This window comes from Ambystoma mexicanum, chromosome 6q (genome assembly GCF_040938575.1).
Source record: "Ambystoma mexicanum isolate Mex_15411 chromosome 6q, UKY_AmexF1_1, whole genome shotgun sequence".
In the NCBI taxonomy this organism is placed as follows: domain Eukaryota; kingdom Metazoa; phylum Chordata; class Amphibia; order Caudata; family Ambystomatidae; genus Ambystoma; species Ambystoma mexicanum.
Window position 1 is genome coordinate 967,654,890 of NC_090937.1, and position 24,262 is coordinate 967,679,151.

General features: G+C 49.0%; 1 protein-coding gene across 1 annotated transcript in view; it reads right to left on the reverse strand.

The window, feature by feature from the left end:
• Positions 1–24,262, reverse strand: part of DCTD (dCMP deaminase) — a 306,663-nt gene that overhangs the window by 236,623 nt on the left and 45,778 nt on the right. The window lies entirely within an intron of this gene.

Sequence of the window (24,262 nt, forward strand, 5' to 3'; positions counted from 1 at the left end):
TTTGCACCAGAAATGGGATCATATCTAGAAGATACCAAAAGGAAATAACTATGGAAATACAGTATTTTAAGCCAGGCACAAAAAAACTTGGTAGGCTTAAAAAACAATGTCTCTCTACAGCAAGATATCCCCATAGACAATCATTCCCCTGCATGTCCGAGAAGAAGGTGGAATCCAGGGCTGGGAGGAAAAAGAAATCCCAATGCATGTATTGTGTGGTGCGTGAAAATGGTCCTGAAGAGAAGCTATTTCAGTTCCTAGACATGCTCTTCACACAAAAGGAATGGCAGGAGTCAGAATTTCTCCCAAACAAGCCAATTGGCAGATCAATACGTTTGAGGAGAGTTATCATTTTTAAAGAAATAATGCAGTGAAATGGATCCATTTGCTACTTCACTGTAATTGGGAAAGGGCCCATTGAACAAGAGGAAGTGTTCACAGTGCAATTCAATATAAAAATACTTATTTGAAAAGTTCTCACAAACAGAAAGAATTCGCTGACCCTACTCTATGCCAAAAGGATAGGCCAACAGTAAAACCTTATCATAAACCCACAAGCGATAAAGCGTTGCTGCACTAGGGTAGCGATCCCCTTAAGCATACGAAAACCAACTTATCATTCAGACAGTTCCTAAGATTGGAAGGGAACAGTAGCACGAGCTAGGCCTAGGGGAAACAGAGCAATAAGATAACGCAAGAAACTACTCGAAATTCCCGAGAAACTACTCGAAATTCCCAACTAATAGAACATGCAACAATATTGCTCCGCTCCGTCAGAACATGGTAGAGGATCATAGGAGATTGTCTGAACACATATGCAGATGGGTCATTCAAAATTGAGACCATCATTATGAAAAACTAATCAAGAATCTGAGAAATAAACTGGATCTACTGCTGTGGGTTTTCGAACTGGCTGGAAAAGTGAACCATACAAATATGGCACTAGTAAAAAGGCAAAGTTTACAAGATTCTATAGGATCACTCACTAAGGTAACGCATGCTATCTCTCCACAAGTAAGTAGACATTGGACAGGACATACCATGGGAACAAAAACGGGTGCCAATATTTGCCCATCCACCCAGAGTTAAGATAAAACAAGAATAATGGAAGATCTAAGACTGCAAAAAAAAATGACAACCCTTTCAGGACAACAACTTAAAAAGGAGGGAAATGACAGTGAAAGTGTTCAATGGATAGCAATACAAAAATGTAATGTGCCTCACGAAACTGATAACTACGGGAGGGAAGGCCAACTGGTCTTCCTGAAAAGGAGCCATAGGCTGAATGGCAGTATAGGATAAAATTGAGGATCACAGATGGGAATAAATTTACTGTAAAACCGCAAATTTAGAATCAGCAACTGCATGGCTCAAATAATTGGGGGGCGCTCGCGAGGCTGAGCAAGATGGCTGTACCTTGACGGCGCTCTGCTACTGATGAGCAGGCCTGCTTTTAATGCACCTGCTGCACCGTTGATGGCTTCACCCTGGTCATGGGCTTGGGCACCGAAGCCCTTTGAGTAGCCTTTCTGTGAGTGCAGAGCCAACATCTGGCTCCTGGCACGCAAAGCTCCCCCTGTGGAGCGCATGGTGGCTGCCTGGTTCAGCTTGCCGATGTCGGATTTGTCTGTTTTGGCACGCAGTTCGTAATAATGATCCTTATTGGAGTCCATACCAGCATCTGTAGAAGGGCCGCATGGGCGCTGGTGGGAGGTAGCCTTGGCGCCGCTGGTACGGTCACGTACCCCAGGGAGTCCGCACAGCACAATAGTCTGGTGGACTTCTTTTACATTTGCAGGGAAAGCGCGACCCTGCTGTTACTCGGAGGACCAGCAGATGCAACAGCGCACAAACACCACCATCATCTCCCGGCACGGGCTGTGCCTGCTGCGCTCTGCCTGGCCGATGAACTAGGCACTGAGGCTGCAAGCGCCTCCCAATATAATTTCTGCTTTATTGGACCACCTCACATTCTCTGGGCTGCCAGTGTGCAATTTCTGGAAACTAAAAGTTTATAACATTGCACAAACCATGATGAAAGCTTGCCTTGTGGCGCTATACACAATGTAAAGAGACTCTGGAATATTTGCTTGCTTTGCTCCCAGTGGCAAAGCATTCAAGCCAGTGTTGGACTCTTTCCTCTTGAAGTCCTAAATTGGTGGCGCCTTGGCAGCTATGGTAGTGGCGTTTCTCCACCCGCTCAATTACAGCACACTGCATACAGGATGTAGGGCTGCCCGACAAGAGCCTAATAGACTGCTTCCAGACACTGTCCTGCAGTAATTCACCCTCTGGCACTAGCGGACTTGATGCAGCTTGAGTGATGTGTGATGCGTCGTTACTTCATTCCTCTGCCCTTTCAGAGCTGCCCCCTAACCCCCCACTGCGACCCCTATTGCTCAGACTTGTTGCTGGCACTCCCCATCTGAGCTCACACCAGCCCCCACTGGCCGACCACTGGTTACATGGGCTATGCTTGGTATTACCTCTGAACCAGAGATAAACCACGCTAGTGAAAGGCAAATGCGGTCCAAAGCACGAAGGGCATCAAAAAGAGCGGCAAAGATTGATGTCCCATCGCAGCTGCAAGCGATCCTTGCAGAGATGAAAAACACTGGTCACCCCAGCACGTAGGTGGAGCTCACTACAACAGCACATCAGTGCCCTAGAGGACAATCATGAGTCCCTCTCAGCAGCGGTTGATTTAATTATCAAAGATGTACAGTGCCTAGGGGCTATGGTCGAGGATCAAGAAAACCGCTCCAGGCACAACAATCTCAGGCTGGTAGAGGTCACTGAAAACGCTGAGGGATCAGACATGGAAGAATTCCTGTATGGTCTTTTTCAGGAGCAGCAGAAGCTCGCTGACTCGGAGCTACACTATTGGAGCGGGCACATAGAGCTCCGATCCCGAAAACAGCCGCCACCGAACGTCCCTGCATCATCACCGTGAGACTACTACTCCAGGCGAATCGCACAGTGGGAACATAACTCTACAATACGGATCTTCAATGACAGCCGAAGTTTCCAAACGCAGGAGAGACTTCAATCCCATCTTTGAGGTACTAAAAGGCTTGAGTCACAGGTACTACCTCAACTTTCCAGCTACCTGGTGTCTGCAACTTAAGAGTCACTGGAACTAATTCGATTCTCCCTGCAAAGCGTGGCAATTTCTCAGTCAACATAACCTTGTGACCATCGATGACATGCCTTCTCACGCGGATGCCCCAGAGGCTCTGTGAGATGAGCGACCACGGCGGGACCTGCCTGGGCGCAATAGAGGAACCAGATCCATGAAAGGGCCCGCATGTGCTGACTGTGAATGGGATAAACGGGAGAGGAGAATCAGATCAATGGTTTGCTGCTCGCCTTCTGGAGCATCTGGCCAGCGGGAGAACCTGCCACTCCTGATGAATGGGGCGCAAGGGCCCGTATGTCATTCTAAGTGCACTGAGTGGGTGCCCTTCGGAACATTGTTCCACCATGGGTATACCTGGTCGAGGTACTGTATGCACGCATGACTGCCTGTGAAACGGATATCCTTTTTGTATTCCATCCTCTGCCTTGGTGCACTTGACGCGTGCTCAGACCCTCGGCACTGCATTCAACAGGTGGGTGCCCCATCATGTTTGGCGCCCTCGAGGGCCCTATGATCGACAATGCAATTGTTTCAGGCGGCTGCTCATTGAAGCAAGGGCAAACCCTCGGTTCTTCCGTCGCCACTGCTCCTCATACTAGCTGACCCTTCATGACCAGACCCCTGGTGGAGCGGCATAACCCACTCAAATATCGCAGTGGAGCTGCTTATAACATTACCTGCTGTAGCTCATAAGATGCAACGCATCTGCCCACCCACCCCGCCCATCTATGTTTTGGTCTTATACTGGTCTACGGCTGCCCACGTTGGGGTCACTTTCAATGCGGCACCAAAGAGACAATACTTGTTTTGTCCCTTCTGGTGTGTCCCGCATGGGTTTTTACACCTCTGTATTGGGGCCCTACTACCGCTCCCCAACGTTTCTACTGTTTTGGGTGTGTTGGGGTAATAATTACAATGCAACCCTAGCCTTGCCGAAAGTGCTTGGATTGTTTCTAGATATACCCGATGTGCTCTCGCCAGTCATCTCCCAGGCCACCCAAGACCTCTTCTGAAACCCCCTCCATGACAGAACTCACTTGTATCACTCTTAACGTTCAGGGCCTGGGTCATTCTATGAAACGGCGCAGGTTGCTTAATTATGCGAGAGACCTACAGGGGAATATCGTCCTGCTCCAGGAGACGCACTTGGATGCGACCGAATCAGCCAAACTGGCTAAATGGCAGTTGGGTCTAGCGGTTCACTCACCTTATCATTCGAGGGTATCCATCTTAAACCTTAAGAGTATACCTTTTATGGTTCTGAACACCCTTACTTACAAAGAGGGTCGCTATGTCCTACTACATGGCAGCCTCTACCAAAAACAAATCACATTAACATATATATGCCGTCATATCCGACTCTCCAGGCTTCTTCACAAATACTTTCACAACCTGCACCCCATTTCTAGGTTGAATGACGCTGGTGGGGGAAGGGAGACCTCAATGTTACCCTTGACCCCACACTGGATAGGCAGGGTACGGACCACATATCCCAAAGAAATGTGCAGCCCTACATACCTTGATGTCCAAACTTCGTCTGACTGATGGCGACACACTCATGGGGATACAAGGGACTTCAAATTTTACTCTAACCTTCACCACAGTCATTACTGGCTTTTGGCATCCGGCAACCTGTATATGGTTCATAAGTGTCATATCCTCCCGATCCTATTCTTGGATCATGCACCAGTGGTCTTGAAAATGTCTCTCCCAGTTGAAGCTCAATGTGTCCCCTCTTAGCGGCTGAACTTGATGGTCCTCAAACATGCCTACATTGTAGAACACCTTGAACAGGGTGCCACACACTTCTGGCAGTCAACCTCACAGGGGACTTCTGGGCACTCAGGTGCTGGGACGCATACAAAGCGGTTACATGCGATTTGACCGAATGAAAAGAAAAAAAAAAAAAAACATTTTTAGGAAAAACAAAAATATTGAATTTTGTTTTTTAAAATAGGGGGGGTGCACGTTTCCCCACGCTTCCAACCCCACCACAAATCCCCCAAACACCTTTTAACCCATCAGATTATATATATATATATATATATATATATTTTTCAATATTTTTCGTTATCATTTAATTCTTTATTTTTTCCGTTAAAATTACTGCATACCATACAAAGCATTCCTACGCGGTTAGTGTGATCTCCCACTGGGCCTAGAAGGGGAAATCATAGGTTGCCCGCGAGACGCAATTAACCGGCAGACTTACACACCACCGAACAAGACACACTAAATGACTCATGACTCTAGGGTGCACGTCAGATACTGAAACTTCACTCAGAAATGTTACATATAACTACCGAGCACAAGCAGAAGACATTTACCAGATGGTCCCAGGTGTTCTCTAGCGAGGCCGATAGGCCAACTCATATGATGGAAGAGGAAGCAAAGCAATCAATTGATAGACTATCAGGGATACAGATGGCTCCATGCTGTTTGGGGACTACATCCCTTTCAACTGTAGCTTCGCAGAATTATATAAAACGCTTAATGCGGCTACCTCAAACAGACATGTTGCCCAGGTGCATGCTGTTTTACGTGATATGCAACTACCCTCAATCCCCTCAGCAGACCTAGGAGGTCCTGAATACGCCCATCATGGAAGACGAAATAGTCAAAGCTATCAGCTGCCTGGCTGCTGGTAAGGTGACTGGCCCAGATGGCTTACCCATAGATCTTTATCAGTTGTTGGGTGACCAACTGGCCCGACACTCCAGAAGGTATTCTCTGAAGCAGTCAAAGAAGGGCATCTCCCAGACTCCATGCTAATGGCAAACATTCTGGTGTTCCACAAAGGGAAGGGACCCACTAGATTGCGGCTCGTATCGACAGATTTCATTCATACATTTGGATGCGAAAATCTTCGCCAAATGTCTGCCTAGACAGATTGAGAGGCGTTTGCCTCTGATTGTTCACCACTACCATACATGGTTTATCCTGCACCGGCACTCCTCTCAAAACATAAGACGGCTCCTCCACATAATCTCAGGCCAGTCCTCACACGCCAACGTGACCCTCGCCTCTGACAAAGTGCGGTGGCACATGTTCGAGGTGCTCGTAAAATTTGGTTTTGAAAGGCCAATACTGCACTTTATTAAATTACTGTACTAATCCCTGTGCCACTGTAGTCACGTATGGACGTACATCTGAAACTTTCCCCTTATGCACAGGCACAAGTCAGGGGCTGCCCTCTATCACCTTTCATATACATCCGGGCGATTGAATCACTAGCTCAAACTACGGGGAGATCACGACTGGTCAGGCATAAGCAAGGGGGTGGGGGGAACACTATCTCGCTTTATACTGCTGATGTTTTGCTGTACATTAGTTGTTGCTCCACCTCTCTCCCTCGCATTCAGGTGAACCTTCGAGACTATGGCCATACAGCCAGCTACAGTGTGAACTGGGATAAGTCAAAAGTTATGCCACTGCGCTCAGACATCCCATGGGACCCCGGCAGGCGCCATGTTGACTGTGGCGAATCAACTTACGGGGCACTAGTGGTTCAAGGATGAATATCGGTTTCTAAACCATCAATCCTCACACCTCTAGTACACCAGAAGGGATCCAAACAGATTGGAAACAGAAGTCAATTATAAACCCCCTTGTCCCATTTTGGTAACACGCACGGAACGGCAGGCTTATCTCCAACAGGTTGTGGATCACTGGTTAGTTGCAACACCGCTCAAATACAATTACCCAATGATAAAAGGGAATGTCCAGTCAAGGTTTTATAAAAATATCGATTTTCTTATTATCACAGCAGATAGTTCACGCACACTACAAAATACAACCCACCACGTAAAGGAATGCAGAAGACAGACAGTTTCATAGAAGGAAAAGGGGTACACTCTGGATTCTCACTAACGGTATAGTATTTGAGAGCAATGGGTCGTAAAATGGCACTGGGGGCCTTCGGCGAAGGACCAGAGGGACAGACCCACAATGTATCTCATGCTTGTAGAAGTCATTGGTGCTCGACAGTGTGGAGTCTGTTTCAGGGCATTTTGCAGCTTCTGCGACAGAGCAGGAGACAGCTGTAGGCAGTTTGGCTAGCGAGGCTGGGCGGATGGCTGCAGGCTGGCCTATACAGCGCCTTGGGGTCCGGAATCATATTGCAGTGCTGATCAGCAGTTCTGAAGCACTGGTTGAGGCGTCTCGAAAAGCTTTAGCGACTGCGGTGGTGCAGTCAGTTGCAGCCCGAGGGACTCGACAATGCCCTTTAAGGCGGACGTTGGTAGATGCTTGTCGAGGCACTCCTCCTAGCTTCTTCACTGGGCTTGTGTCGTCCTTTAAGGCGGACGACCCAAAGCTGAGGAGAGTTGCAGGCAACTGCCTTCTCCTTGGTTTGGTTCAGAGATTCTCTGGCACGTCCCACCTAGGAAGTTTGCTGCAGAGCCTAGGAGGGTAGGCAGTGTGCTGGCTGGGTACTGGTTCTGGAGCTGCAGGAGGGTCCTCTGGATTCTGCATCTCCCTCTGTTCCCTGGGAGATGTTTAGGGGAGGGATCTTGCTTTCCTCTTGGAGGTCCTGTCCTTTCTTCACTGGTGGAAGATGTAAAGCAGACTGTACCTTCAGCCAGGGTTCTTCTTGCTACTCTTGAGAAGTCTGCAGATGATCTGCCCAAAAGAGGGGCTCGACACTCTTTTAAAGCCAAATGGGCCACAGTGATTGATGTAGGCCAAGCCTACCTTAACCAATCCATGCACAAGGTCATAACGAGAGTGCTTTTCAACAGAAAAGGTAAAGGGGTAAAAATATGCAATACTAAATCCCACCCATCTTCCTGTCTGTTGTGGATCAAAGGGTCTCTCTGGTTAATTGAGCTCTCTGTGGTTTCTGATTAAGTGGCAGTTCTGCCTTGAAGCTGTGGCGAGACCAGACTTTTGGTCGCTGCCAAACCACATACTCGTACCATCTGAATGGGGTCCACCTGCGGGGATGACTACTGTAAATTCATAGTCCCAAACATGACAGATCACTGCAGTTGATACTGAGAGGCGGAAGCTAGCTTCAGGTCGATGCAGTGCAGATTTATTTGAATTTATAAAGCGCACAACGGCCCGTGGGCATCTCAGAGCTGTTACAATGAGCTTGCTTGGTTACAGTTATATGGAATATGAGAAGAAAAACATATGGCATTGCATTTAGGTAGATACAGTGCAGCATTGCAGCATTTCAGACAGACATTTAACGAACATGATTTAGGCAAATCCTGGGGTTACAGTAGGACCACGAGATCTTTGTCGTGCTTGTTAAAGAGCTTGGTTTCAAGTGCTTTCCTGAAGGTTGTGAGCGATGTCTCAATTCCTGAGCTAGGTGGGTAGATTGTTCCAGCTTTTAGGTGCTAGGAATGGAAAGGCTTCCATCCCCCCCCGGCTTTGGCTCTTAACAGTCGGGACGAGGAGCTGGTTGGAGGGTTGGGCTCTCTTGGGTCTGGTGGCGGTGGCTGAGAAGGAGAGGCACCTTTGAGCGATGGTCAAGGTTTTGAAGAGTATGCACTCTCTGACAGGAAGCCAGTGGCCTTCGCGTCTAGCCTGTGAATTGTGTTCCCTTTTCGGGATACTTGATGCTGCTCTAAGTGCATTATTTTGGGTGATTTGTAGTTTGCTGAGGCTTTTTGTTGAGGTACCTAGAAATAGGGCATTACAGTAATCCAACTTGGCCCCAACAGTGGCTCTAGCTATGGTGAGGCAGTTTTTGGACGAGAGGTACAGTTTGACTGCATTTATTATCTTAGTGGCGAGTACTGCCTGTGAGGCAATGGCGCTGACTTAGCGTGTCATTGAGAGGGTGGAGTCCAGGAAGACTCCCAATGTTTTGACTGCCTCCGACACCCTGATAAACAGTGTTCTCAATGTTAAAAGATTTATATTGGCTGTCAAGTTTCCTTTGGTCCTACTAGGAGGATTTCTGTTTTCTCTCCATTTAGACACAGTCCATTTGCTGCCATCCAGGCTTGAAAAAGGGCATATGTTTAGTTGAGTGGGGGCCAAGTCAAGATCAAAAGGAGCAGAGAGGGCGGAGGGGAACTTGGGTATCATCGGCATAGTTGGTATATGCTATGCCACGATTGTCCAGGTCAATGAAAAGTGGTAGGGTAAATATGTTGTATAGTGTAGGGGAGGTGCAGGAGCCTTGTGGAACCCCACAGTGAATGGTGGTCGGGGGAGCGGAGGCCTGATCAGAGAACACTCTCATAAGTCTTCCTTCCAAGAAGGAGTTGATCCAGGACATGGCTTCCTTAGAGAAATGTGTGGCGTCCTTGAGATGCCTGCATAGGGTCTTGTGCTCAACATGATCGAACGCTGACAAGTCAAGGAGCAGGAGCAGTGCTGGCTTGCCTTTATCCATAATTTCTCCCAACTGGTTTTTAAAGGTCGAGTAGGGGCGGCTCTATTCGGTGGCATCGTCGGAAGCCCGATTGTCTCTTGCCAAGGATATTGTTGGTTTCCAGGAAATAGGCAGCTTTGTCCAAGATTTTGAGCAGAAATGGAACGGTAGTAATGGGCCTATAGTCGTTTGGCGAATCTGGATCCAGGGAGGGTTTTTTAAGAAAGTGCCAAACCCAAGGGTGGGGAGACCATACCAGATTGAAAGAGGCCATTGATGATGACTGTTATGCGCAGTCTTTTACAAGGTAAGCAGGGCAAACATCCCCCTTACACAGCTATGGTTTGATTGGTTTCATGATGGCTAAAACCAGACTCAGTGACTTCTCAGAAGGAGAAGCACTTTTTATCGTTATTAGGCTTCTTTAGGGGTGCTTTGGGTGAGCCCGCTTTGTCTAATGCTTCGTAGTGCAAGTAGATTTTTGTCTGGAGGAGGTCGATTTTATTTAGCATGGCAGACTGGATGTTGGTGCACCGGGCTTTGTGTTTCACGGTCTCATGGGAGTTAGTAGGAGGGGCTGACAGTTCCTTGAAAAGAGCAACTAGCTCCTTTGATTCAGATTTTGCATTTGATATTCTAACGTTGTAGGCTGCTGCTTTAGCTATCTTAATGGATTTTTTGTATTGAGTGGTGTCAAGAATTGTGGCTTGCGTGGAGTATGTATACCTCCGTCCCTAAGCAACCAACAGCAAGATATAAAATACTTGCTGTTCGAGGATTAGGGCCACAGGTGGCAGGAACAGGAACACCAGGTCCTCCAAGTGGCTGCTGTAAAGGAAGTAGCAGGTTAGGTAAGTATAGAGCAGACTATTGAGCAGTGAAACGAAAATGGGAGAAGGAAAAGGACACCTACCAGGGTGTGTAATGCAGGATGTCTTTACTGGGAGAAAACCTGAAGTGTGGTGGGATGTTCAGAGTAAAGCCGGTTCCCTCAGTGAGTTTGAGCAGCAGTTGACAGGACGAGCAACAGGATGTTTGGCCAGTCACTGAAATGACCACACTGGATACACCTTAACAAGGACCGAGTGCAGTATGCACAGTAAGTTCGTGAAATCCAGAAGCTGAGGTAGAATGGAAGTCCGGTTCGTCTGAGGTAAAGGAAGGTCCAAGAACAGTCTGTGGTAGCGATCCGAGGTCAAAGAAGGAAAAGAAGCAGATCCAAAGCGTGGAGCCAACAAGGATAAGGCAGAAGAAATCCAATGAACGAAGTCCGTGGCCGAAGAATACCAAATAACAGGATCAAAAGACACAAAACGCCAAACGCTGGTTAGAACAGCTGAGAAGCACTGATTGACAGAAACACAGCTGTTTTAAATGCACCGCTACTGAACCCGGGTCACGCGATTCCGGGTGTGTGCATTACGTGTCAGGTACCGTAGTTCCTGGTTTGCTGCAAGACTCGTGCCACGTGATCTGGGCAGGGACGTCATATGTTGGGAACCGTGGGTCAAGGAAGTGAGTCTGGCTGCTGCGCATGGCAATGGGCGTGCTGAGGATCAGGACGCCGCGTGACATGCTTGCCGGTGTGCTGAGGATCGGGGTGCCGTGTCACGTGGCAGTTGCAATAGGAAGCGTCTTTTTGTTGAAACGTGTGATCCATTATGTTTGTACAAATGCCAAGGTAATTGCCATTTGTGGTACAAGAAATGACGTCCTTGCTGCTGTGGGGTAACAAGATGTTTACACCCGAGTGAGAAGTGTGACCTGGGGGCAGCTCCTGAACGTGAGATGTGTGATCTTGGGGCAGCACCCAAGTGTGATGGAGAACGCGATGGGGCGTGCATGACAAGTGGCCAGAGTTTGGTAGGCCTGTAGCGTGGATTTGTGAGGGGAAGCATGACACTTGGTAATCGCAGAGCGCTTGTGGGAGCGAAGTGCTTGTAGTTCTAGAGTGAACTAAGAGTTAGAGTGTTTATTTGATTTGGCTTTTTTACTCTCTAGCGGGGCAATGGTGTCCACCGCTGCTTTGATTGTTGAGTTCTGCCAGTGGGTCTTTGGGGAACAGGGATTTCAGCACTGAGGCCTCTAAGAGGGGGCAGATCCTGTCTTAGTCAGGAGCCACGCGGATCTGGCTTGTGCTGGGGGGGGCTGGTTGAGTGGGTTCAGTAGGGTTAGTGGTCAGGATGAAGACATTTATGAGATTGTGGTCGGTCCATGGGCAGGTAGTGTTGGAGCAGATATCTACTGCACAGTTGTGGCTGGCTATCCAATCTAGGATGAGACCTTTAGTGTGCAGGGGATCAGTGGCTCTTAGGAAACTCATTTCCTGGAGTGCTTTGGCCAGAGATTAGCGTCGTTTGTCTTTCGTATCATTGAAGCAGAAGTTGAAGTCTCCTAGAATAATGGTTTGGTAGAGTTTTTTAAGTTATCACCTAGCAGTTGGAGGAGATTCCATTTGAAGTCGAGTAGTGGCCTGGGGGACGATAGATGATATGGAAGGTGATGGTATTGTTAGTAAAGACGGAGAGTTTTGCAGATCTGAATTCTCACCTACCAAGAAGTTCATTTGTCTAATGGCAAATTAGTCTTTAGCTATTAGGGCCACACCTCCATCTTTGCTAGTTCTGTCCTGGCGGAAGATGGAGTAGCCCGTTTGTAGGGAGAGGCATGTGGCTGGTCCTGAAGTGCCATTAAGCCACGTTTCAGTGATGGCGAGTATGTCCATATCCAGGTCAGTGAGGAGGTTGTGAATTTCAGTGGCATGAGCGGGGAGTGATCAAGTGTTGATAAGGGCACATTGGAGTGGAGTAGGTGAGGGTGCTACTGCATTCCCCCTATTGGGGCGGAATGAGGGCCGTACATCCTTGTGATAGTTGAATGGGGTTGTGGGCCTCCGTTTAGGGGGGGCAGTTGAGCTTCTTCCTTCGTAGTGGTGTTAGGAGGAGACGGTGGTATGCGCGCTCTTAGTAGCTGGTTTCTTATTATGGTGGGTCTAGGGAGGCATGGAGTAGGTTGGGGATGCCTTGAGCGGCATTGTGAGCTCCCTAAGCCCTCGACTGGCAGGTAGGAAGGGTGGCGAGTGTGGTTGGGTGTCTGATTGTTTAGGGAAGGAGGGGCAAAAGAAGGAGGACAGGAAAGGTATGGGGGGGGGGTTGTGTTCCTGTTTGGGCTCTTTGTCCACCATGCTGCGGGTAGGCAGTGATTCGGTTGGCACAGTGGCTGCACAAATCTAATCAGGTCGTCAAATAGACAGGCAGGGCCGCATAGGTACAGTACAACTTTGGTATTGGTGACAATTAGGCAAGCAAGGGTGCACAGGTACAATACAAAACTGGTCTGGACATCAATTGGGCAGGCAGGGGCACACAGGTGCAGTACAAGTCTGGTATTGGTGACAATTAGGCAGGCAAGGGCACACAGGCACAGTACAACTCTGGTAATGGTAACAATTAGGCAGGCAAGGGTGCACAGGTACAATACAGAACTGCTCTGGGCATTGGTTAGAGCATGGGACAATAGTTTTAGTGCGAATAGACAATGCAGCAGGTCATGCAAGTGTGTAGGCAGGAAGAACACTAATAATGCATTACTGTACTATACGTTAGGGTATAAAATGCCTTAATGTTTTTATTAGCTTGAGGTGCAGCGAAGACATGGGTTTTTTCGTGTATGCATGCTGTTCTTATGTAATGCTGCGTAATATAGCAGCCATGAGGACTCACCGGAGGAGGTAAGATAGTGCGCCGATAAGTTACCTCTGCTGTTGTAGTGCGTCAATTGTTGATGTGTGAGGAATGCTTGATGTAGGAGTGGTCAGTGCTGAATGGTGACAGTAGAGAGAGTTCAGAGTCGCGCCTTGCGCAGTGTGCGGTCAGTGCAGCACTAGCGAAGGATGTGGATGCCTGCCGTGATGCGGGAGCGGCAGGGACTCTGGCAGCTGGGTGGCGGTGATGATTTAGCAGATATAATACAGTTTGCAGGGTGAGGTTTTTAGAAGCTGAGGGATCAGACGGGTAAAGGAGGGCAGGGCATGCAGCGTGCGACGACCCGAGGAGGCCTGGACAGGCACAGACAGGCCCTTAATCTGCAGCCCTTCAGCCGGCTGGGCCAATCGGTTAAGGGCTGGTGTGGCAGCCAATCAGGTTGAGGCTGCTGGAGGACCAGGAAGCCCGAGTTCAAGGGCTGAAAATGAAGCGGCCATTTTGGGAAATGCTGCGTCGTATTCGGTGGTGCTCCTGAGCGGCGATGTCCAGATGGGAGAGGGCTCCTGCCCTCTCATGGGAAGGCGGACAGGAAGCAGAATGTAAAGGTTGTTGGGGTTTTCCGGTCTTTTGTTAGTCCTGCGACCAGGCTTCCCATGGGCTTGCTTGAATTAACTCCAATTAGTATGCTAAGCTGCCACCAGCAGCTAACAAAGGACAGGGAGGATCCATGGGGCTTTTGTTAGTTAATTAGGTTGACCATGGCAGGAGGAATGTTTTGCCTTTCCTCTTCTGAGATTTACTCTTGGCTGTCAATTTGCAGCTAAATAGGACTGGGTGTCGGCCCCTGTAGGCTGTTGTCCATCCAGTACATGGGTCCATGTGTATGTTGTGCGGTGGGCATGGAAAATGTGTGCAGATTAGCCCAACACATTTTCCAGTGGTTGATCTACCATCATTGATTTTCATTTAAAATTTTAATAAAGCCCAAGCAAGCACATACCCACCGTGCGGATGGTTGAATTCCTCAAACCGACGCCAAACGCTGTATATTAAATATCTTTGTATCCACATTAGCGCTAATCCTAGATCTGAACTATCCCTATGGCCTTACTAAAAATCAAACTCGATATGGCCAAATGGACCTCTCTGCCACTCTCCCTAAAGGTCAGTATTAGCGCCATCCAAATGAATTCCATGCCCAAGCTAACATACCTCCATGATTCCGACTGCTCCCCCTACTAACATCTTCAACAAATTGGACAAGCAGTTGATGAAATACATATGGGGGGTGGGTGGCGGGGAGGTGCGTCTCAATAAATCTACTTTACAGGCATCCAAAGCCGATGGCGGTCTGCCGTTCCCATCATGGAAACGGGATCATTTTGCTGCGCAGGTGTGCTGGGCTAAGCAGTGGCTCAACAGAGGATTCATTGAGCTGGCGCTCTCTGGAACTACTCTCGTTACAACCATGCACGCTGCAGAAAGCCCAGGCCATCCGGATGTCTAGGCTAGCCAGGGCTCTTCGAACGCATCCGCTCATAGGCCAGACTCACTCAATGGCACAGAATGCACTCGTATACAGGGGTTTAAGTATGCACGGCCCCAGCGTGGATCAACATCAGAGCACTTTTATACTATTCCCTACACTGCATGCTACACAACATACAGAGTGGCAGCACATAAGGGTCATGAATCTCTTCAAAACTCCACTCCCATTAGGTTTAATGAAGCAAAATTACTATTGGGTTTCATGGACTCGGAGTGGCTTCAGCATATAGCTTTACAATCTGCTATTCTTGCCCACAATACCCCCGACTCACATTCGGGAGCCTTCGACTTGCGAAGCGTAACTCGAGCATGCTCTCACAAATCACCCGAAAATAAATGTGTTATGGGCTATGTGCCCCAAACAACCTACTTCTCCCAGGCGGGAAGCTGGCCCAAAGATTTAAATATTGTCCTAGACGCAGGTGGCCTATATAGCTTCTTTTCAGACGTTGGAAAGGTGTCGCTCAGTGCATTTTACTCCCACGCGTTTGCATAGAATGAAACTATTGCAATCTGCCACCTGTTGGAGGAAGTGTGGACTTCCAGGTACGATGGGTCATATGTTCTCGTCTTGCCCAGATTAGGTGCGTTTTGGACCAAAATCCACAAACCAATCCCACACACACGCAAGGTTCTATGGTCTCAATATCCCCCTCCAAACCTGCCCCCCAGGTTCATGCTGTTCGGTTCTGGGGTTGAAGACTGGCATGACAACCCAATGACTAGAAAGCAGATACACCTTATGCTATTCACAGCTAGAAAACGAATTGTGTTACGGTGGAAATCCGAGACACCGCCGACACTCAATCAGTGGTCTACTTCTTATCTAGGCTTTGCTCGCTCGAATGGAGCAGCTGAATGCAGGCGGCTGACACCCCACAAGCCAGAAAATTCTGGGAACTGCATGACCAGTTTATTTGATTTTGCTCTGACAACATGTCTTACCTAGTTGCACGGCGTACACTTGGCTGAACAATCTATGGTCGAGGATGTACGCTCCAGGTTTCACTCCTGGCATGGCATGTTTTTTTCATTAATTGGCTCAAGTTCACTGTCCATCTTTGCTTAAATAATGTGCCTCACGTGTTGCCATTCTGTATGATTTGCACGGTTATGTGTGATTTCAATGAATCAAAGAAATAGTGAATGAAATAAACCGGGAAAAAAATAAATATGTAAATTTATTTTTTTAATTTAGGGCGCCGTCCCCCCAAGCCTCTTATTTACCCACATTCTTAACCCCACCTTGAACACCCTTCACTTTATTACCCCCCTCCCAACCCCAATATATTTATTTTTCATTGTTTTTTCAGTATTATGTCATTCGGTTTTTGTTTTTCTATATAATCACTGCATTCCGATTGCACTGGAGGGAAGAGGGGTTTGTTGGGGGTGGAGGAAGGGGTGAGGATCAGCCACTTGCTACTCCATACCTGCAATTGACACATATGTCCGTTACGTACTACAAGGTTATGCTTTTGTCCACCTTGCTCTGCTCATATTTCTTCAATAAAAGATCAAACTCAAAAAATATATATAGGATTCCAATTCAGGTAAACCAGTCTGAGCCAGTAAGAATGCAAGGAATGAAGAGCGCCCGCTTCCGCCTGTCACAGATGGGATTGGCTAAAGGTTAATTTTATGATCAAAACATGTAGGTTAATGTTATAAAAAAATATTATGAAAATTCGACACCTCACTTTTAATGTGTGCACAAAGAATAGTGTGTTACAGTAGGAAGAAGATTAATTGGGATGATCAGATCATCGTGTAGATGCCATGTGCAAGAGGAAAGTATTGAAAATGTACTGTGGATCCCCAGCTTGAACCCTTTATTTTTGAAGTGAAAGATCACATCAGCATAGTGCATTATCTATGATGACCACTGTGGCAATAAGACCCGAGGCGATGGGCCAATACCACCTCAGGTAATGCCTCTGGGGCCGTAGTTACTTAACGAAGCCATTAGTACCCCATTAGACCAGGGTACTAATGGCATTTTTTTTGTTTAGAAATGCTGCCACGTTTCAGAACAGAAGAAAATACATAAATAAAAAAGTGAACAAAAAAAAAAAATAATGGTCGCCGGGAAAGGGAAAAAGTCTGTTTTCCCTTTCCATGGCGGCGATCGGGAGCAGACGCGCTGGGAACTAAAGTGTTTCCAGCGCGTTCGCTCCCAAGAAAAGAAGAAAAAAGAAGGTAAGTGGGGTTAGCAGGGGGGAGGGGCCGAGGGGAAAAAAAAAAGAAAAGTACCACGGCTCCGACAGGGGACGATGGAAGTCTCCAGCCGTGTGGAGGCTCGGAGTGGGGATGGCCCCGCTCCCGAGTCTCCACATGCCTGGAGGCTGCCATCGTCCTCCGCCGGAGACCAGGGGATAGAAGGTAAGTGTGGTGGGGAGGGCAGGGAGGTGGGAGGGAAAAAAAAAGTCTTACCCGAGTCCGCGGCGGGGGACGAAGGCAGCCTCCAGCCATGGGGAGGCTCAGAGCGGGTATTGCCCCGTTTCGAGCCTCCTCATTGGCGGAGAGGCTGCCACACCCTTCACCGGGAAAAGAGAACCCGGCAGGCACGACGTACACGGGAATACCGTGTGGTATGGCTCAGAAAAGAGCCAATCAACACATTGAATTCCTGGTGCGCTGCGCGTGCCGGGTACTAATTCAGATTAATGTACTAAAACGATTAGATAGAACCCTACAATGCTGTAAGAGAGCAGAGTATGCATCCATTGGGATTTATAAAGAGCAAAACCAAGTTGGGACGCATCAGAGCGTTGTATGACAAATGGAGACAAAGCATACGTTTCCACCCTATTCCCATTTTGGCACTGAATCAAATTGTGTACAAGGTTTATTTTTATATAAGAGCATCTCTATCAATGTGGATAGGGAAAACAGGGCAAGCCCTGCTGGAACCTCTTACCCATATCAAGGTAGGAACAGGTCTGAACACAAACAGGCAGTAACTACGAGTATATCGCTCCCTCAAACTTCATGTGAAGACAGAAGCGAGGCGGGCAGGACAAAGAACTTACGTGGTCTAGATTTCCTGCTCATTCATGAACTAAAGGAAAGTGGGGGCAAATTCATGACCTGTGGTGGTAGGGAAGGGAATAGTTTCTTACCTGTAACTCCATTTCTCCAGCATTGGTATCTTTCATGGATTCACATGCTTAGAATATTCCACGTCGTCAGGCTGGGAATCCTCGGTAAGTTATATAGACATTTTCCATAGGAAAAAATTCTGACACTTTTGTGTCCTAGCTACGTCGTCTTGGGCCGCGCACTCGGGCGCCACTAGGACGTAGAGGTATATATGGCCCCGCCCCCGCGGCTCCCTCAGATTTCAGCCCCAAAAGTAGTATGGGGGGGAGGGGGATCTCTGGTTTGCATGCTCAGAGGAGGCAGGCGGGCGCATGTGAATCCATGAAAGATACCAATGCTGGAGAAATGGAGTTACAGGAAAGAAACTATTCCCTTCTCCAGCATTGGATCTTTCATGGATTCACATGCTTAGAATAGATTGTATAGCACTATCCCCCAACATTGGAGGCGTGTATGCAAACCAACATCACAATAATCACAATGCCCATTTACTATGGCAACACATTACAGTATAGTATGTTAACTGTGAAAGGCACGACACTTTAAAGCATAGTTGTCGAAGGGTGTAACCCCCACTTGGGGCTTACCTTATTGGAACAGGTGACTTAGTACTGCACGCCCCATCTGTGCATCTTCAGCAAGTTGCTGTGCGAGACAGTAATGTCGGGTAAACCAGGAAGCCACTTGGCAGATATTCCCCAGCGGAATTCCGGTCCACAAAGCCGTCAACGACGATGTAGATCTCGTCGAATGGGCCCTTAGACGCATTTCTAGCGGTTTGCCGGCTTTGGAATGACAGTAAGAAATGGCCGAAGACACCCATCTGGATAGTCCTTGTTTGGAAATCGACTTACCCCTAGCCGCAGCACCATAAGCTACAAAGAGTTGTCTCGTGTCTCTGAAGCTTTGAGTGCGATGGAGATAAAATTTTAAAGCTCTTTTCACGTCCAATGGATGGAGAGTCTTCTCTGCCCCTGAAGACGGAGTTGGAAAGAATGTAGGCAACACTATAGAAGCGGGTTTATGGAACATGGAAGGCACTTTAGGTATGAAATGCGGGTTAGTGGCCAGCACAACTTTATTACTGAAAAACCTCAAATACGGAGGGTCGACCACCAAAGCTTGTATTTCTGACAAACGTCGGGCTGAAGTAATGGCCACCAGTAAAGCCAATTTCCAAGACAAAAATTTTAATGATGTTGACGACATTGGTTCAAAAGGGGATTTCATCAGGGCTGCCAGAACCAGGTTCAGACTCCAGATCGGAGGAAACTTCTTCTTGGGAGGAAAGGTTCGAAACAACCCTTTAAGGAAGTGCTTAACTAGGCAGTCACTGAAAAATGGAGTGGAGTGTCTCTTTGGCAGCCAGATGCACCTTTATGGATGAAACAGATAAACCGTTTTTTGCCAGGAGCAACAAGTATGGTAGTTCCGGTGTGATCGCCAGTGGGACCAGACCTGGTTGACATGAGCACCATATGCAGAATCTTTTCCATTTGTATGCGTATGAAGTGTTCGTGGAAGGTGCCCTTGCAAAATGCGACGACAATCCGCTGGAATCGCTAACGAGCCAAACTCGGAGGAATCAGGAGCCAGGCCGTCAGACTGAGGCTGTCCGGGTCATGATGCCAAACGACCCCTTTCTCCTGAGACAGAAGGTTGGGGATCTTCTGGAACCTCATTGGTTCTGCCGCTGAGAGGTGAAGTAGATCGGAGAACCACACTTGTCTGGCCCAATATGAAGCCACCAGGATCACCCGACATGGATTTCTGTGGATCCATCGCAGAGTCGGACGGATGAGAGGAAATGGGGGGGGGGGGGGGGCATACAGAAACTTGCCCGTCCACGGGAAGGAGAACGCGTCTTGTTGTGGCCACCTGCTCGCGTATTGCGAGCATTTCTTGTTGTCTCTCGTCGCAAATAGATCGAGGGCCGGATGACCCCATTTCGCTAAGACGCGGTGCACTTGTTGGTCGTTCAGTTCCCATTCGTGTAGACAATTCATCTCTCTGCACATTTTTTTACTCCTGGTAAGTGGAACGCCAACAGGTGTATGTCGTGTTGGAGGGTCCAATGCCAGATCTGTGCTTCCGTCGACAGGATCCTGGAGCGAGTTCCTCCCTGCTTTCGTAGATAAAACATTGTTGTCGTGTTGTCTGTCATGATTCCCACCACTGAGCCCTTTATCTGTGGTAGAAAGGATTTTAGTGCCCAACGCACCACCCTCAACTCTAGCAGATTGATGTGCAGGGAGGACTCTTCCGATGCCAACGACCCTGAACCTGTAAGGAGTCCAGATGAGCTCCCCACCCAGTTAGAGAAGCATCCGTCACCACTGTCCTTTGGAACGCAGGTTCCAGTAGGGGCATTCCCTTCGTTAGATGTATGAGATTCTCCACCATTGAAGTGCCTGCACAAGCTGGCCGTTGATGGTTAACTTGTCCGACCACCGTCCCTGACTCTGTGCCCATCGATCCGCCAAGAATTCCTGAAGAGGCCTCATGAAGAGGCGACAATTGTCCATCAAGGGTATGCAGGACGACGGTCCCCAGGAGGGACATGTACCTTCGTACTGACACTCTCTGGTGTTGACCTTCCATTCCGATGCCTTTTGCTGTAGTCTGTGAATCCTTTCGAGGGATGGCTTCACCAGCCCCGACTGCGTGTGGAACACTGCCCCCAAAAAGACCAAGGTCCTTGACCGCTTTAATGAGGACTTGTCGAAGTTCACTGCGAAGCCCAAACGTTGCAGGAGGGACAGGGTGGCATCCAGGCCTTGTGCCCTTTCCCGAGACAGACCCCTCACTAGCCAATCGTCCAAAGAAGAGTACACATGGTGACCTTCCTTTCTTAACCAGGCTGCTATTGGAGCCAGACATTTGGTGAACGTCCGGGGGGACGATTTTAGCCCGAACAGGAGGAACTTGAACTGATAGTGGGTTTGTCTGACGACGAACCGCAGAAATCTTTTGTGCCGTCAATGCATCGGGATATGGAAGTATGCGTCCTGAAGGTCTAGCGATGACAAATAATCTCCGGGTTGTATCGATCGGATCACCTCCTGAAGCGTAAGCATCTTGAATTTTAAATTCTTGAGCAGTTTGTGGAGCGCTCTTAGATCCAGAATGGGACGCCATTTTCCATTTGGTTTCTTGACGACAAAGTACCGGGAGTACACTCCCTGTCCTCTTTCTGCCACCGGGACCAGCTCTATAGCCCCTTTCTGCAGGAGAAGCGCCACCTCCTGCAGTAGTATTCGAAGGTGGGGCTGGGCCGAGAACACCGCTGGAATGTGTGGTGGCTTGTCCTTGAACTGTAGAGTGGCCCAGATGAATTGGGTCCAAAACCCATTGGTCTGTTATGCGCTCCCACTCGTCGACGTGACGAGACACTCGGCTCCCCAGGACGTCCTGAAACATGTCATTGTTGGTTCTTGGCTTGTTTATCTTTCGTCGACCAAGGGTAGGCACCCCGCCGTCTAGAGGTTTGGTAATCTCTTCCTCTACGAGAAGACTGGGCCGCACGCCTGTAGCCTTGGGACGAGTAGGAGGGTCTGCTGAAACCTCGGTCTCTAGATTACCCAAACCGGGAGTTACCAGAAGCCCCTCTGAAAGGACGAAAGGAACAAAAATTCCTACCACTCTGGAGGGCCCCGATTGACCGCGCCGTGTCAGTATCCTCTTTCATGCCCTTCAAGGCCTCATCAACGTTTTCACCGAACAGTTGTTGCCCTTCACACGGCATATCCAAGACTTTATACTACACCTCCGGTCTGAACGTAGTGCACTTGAGCCAGGCTTGTCTACGTAGAACTACGCCATTATTGATTTGCTTAAAACCGGACTCGGCTAGGTCGACAGCAATGTTTATAGCATGGTTGGAGGCCTCCTCTCCTTACCGTACTAGCAACATGGCAGACTTTCTATGTTCTTCGGTCAAATGCTCCAAGATAGGAGCCAGCCGGTGCCACATTTCCCTGTCATACCTAGACATAATCGCCAAAGGAGTTGGCTGCTTTAACTGTAGTCGCGCCGACGGACAGCACCTTCTTGCCGAAAGCGTCCCGTCTCCTGGCCTCGTTGTCTGATGGGGTCGTGCATTTATGTTGAGACATGGTCTTTCTAGCCGCCGCCGCAGATACCACCGATTCTGGCGAAGGTTGAGACGTCAGGCACTTGGGAGTCGATTCCAGAGCCTTGAACTTCTTCTCAGAACGACCTTTCACTGCCGGTTCTGAGAACGGGTGATGCATGGTCTTCAAGCCCTCTTGCCAGACATGGTCCAAAATAGGGATGGCAAATATGGATTTCCTTCTCTTGCCCATATGATCAAAAGGAAAACAATCCTTTTTCTACTCTTCAGGGACTAGGCCAAACTCCGTACACGCCTTACTCATCATGGCATGGAATGCCCCCACGTCGTCAGGCGGTGATGGCTGCGCCGGGCTTCTCGGAGCTTCCATTTCTGCTTCAGAGTCCCAAGTTGGGTCCCTCGAGGGGGATAGTGAGATGTCTGAACCCGACCCTTCACGGTCTGAATCGGAGTCCGGTAGTTATCCTTCTTCTTGTGGGAGAGGTCGATCTTCCGGCCGTAATCCTGGTCGTCGAGCGAGGAGCTGGGCCCGGCTCGTCGACGAGTGGCGTAGACTGTAGCCGTGCCGGGGCACTAGGCTGGGGTATTTGAGTGTCCAAACGCTGTAATAGCTTCTGTAGCATATTTAGCACTTCCAATGACAGAACCGCCTGGGCGTTCAGTAATGACGAGGTTGTAGGGATGGTACCCCCACCCAAGAGTGTCACCGCGCTGGTCGGCTGCAACCCCAGATCGGTTGGGTGCGCGACCGGGCCGCGTTCCTCGTCAGCCGACGAGATGGAGACAGTCGCCTCTGGTTGCAGCAGGGCCTCCGGAGGAACGGGATCGAAAACCTCCGGTTGCCATCCCATAGCCGGAACCACCGTCGACGATATGTTTCCTACAGCCGCAGTTTGAAACGTGGGAGGAGCCGCCGATGACGCAGGCGTCGACGAAGCAAGTGGCGCAGGGCCTTGAGGTGTTCCCGCCAATTTTGGGGCCGACTTGCTGGCCAAGGCCTCTCGACTCAAGGTAGACTTATGACGGTCTCCTGAGGAGGATTTAGATGGTTCTTTTCTCTCCTTTTTAGATGAGGAGGAAGAAGACGGCGTCTTGTGTGAAGAGGGGGCCTTCGAATGTTTCTCCGAATGCTTCTCCGAGGGGCGTTTTTCAGCAGAACGTGCCTTCTTCGTCGGGGGTTCCGACTTACTTTTTGAGGCCGTGGAGCCCACCTCCGATGCCGGGTACGCACCCGCCCCGTCATTGAGCCAATCAACAAGGTGTCTTTTTCGATCTTTGAGGGTTTTTTGGGAGAAACCCTGACAGATTTCACAAGTGTCCGCCATGTGGTGAGGATGAAGGCAGTAAATGCAGTCCATATGACCATCCCCTTTGTACACCTTCTTAAGACCGCATGTACCACACGGACGAACCAACGCCTTTCCAGACATTTTCGAGAAGAACAAACAGTCGCAGAAGTAGAAAGTACAACCTAACCAAATAGCAGATACGCGAGGTAATCCCACCACTTTAGAAGACGGTTGAAATCTGAGGGAGCCGCGGGGCTATATATACCTCTACGTCCTAGTGGCGCCGGCGTGCGCGGCCCAAGACGACGTAGATAGGACACAAAAGTGTCAGAATTTTTTCCTATGGAAAATGTCTATATAACTTACCGAGGATTCCCAGCCAGACGACGGGGAATATTTTAAGCATGTGAATCCATGAAAGATCCAATGCTGGAGAACAGATGGTACCAGAGGAGAAGGAAGGTCGCCGACGAGCCTCACAAAGCTAAGAAACATTTAAGCAATATGCCCCGAGCGGTGGGGGCATTACCGACTCAGGTAATGCCCAGGGCCCATAGTTATAGGTCCAGAGTCGGTAATGCCCCCGCCGCAAGGGGCATATAGCTATTAGTACCCCTGCTCGCAAGATATCTGTGACCGAGGCACTAAAAGCATTTTTTTTGTCCCTAAACTCTGCAGAAAGAAAATGGCCGCCAGGAAAGGGAAAACAGAGTCAGTGTTCCCTTTCCATGGCAGCCATCAGGAGCGGATGCGCTGGGAACAAAAGCGTTGCCAGTGCGTCCGCTCTCGAAAAAAAAAAGAAGGTAAGTGGGGTAGGGAGAGCGGAAGGGAAGAAAAAAAAAAATACAAACCCGAGTCCCTGCTCAGAGTCTCCACACGCCTGGAGGCTGCCTTCGTCCCCCACCGGGGAAAAAAGCAGGCTGAAGTTAAGTGGGGTGGAAGGGAAGGGAATACAAAAAAAAATAAAAAACATACCCGAGTCCCCGGCGGGGGGGCAAAGGCAGCTTCTCAGCCGTGGGGAGGCTTGGAGCGGGGATGGCCCAGCTTCGATCC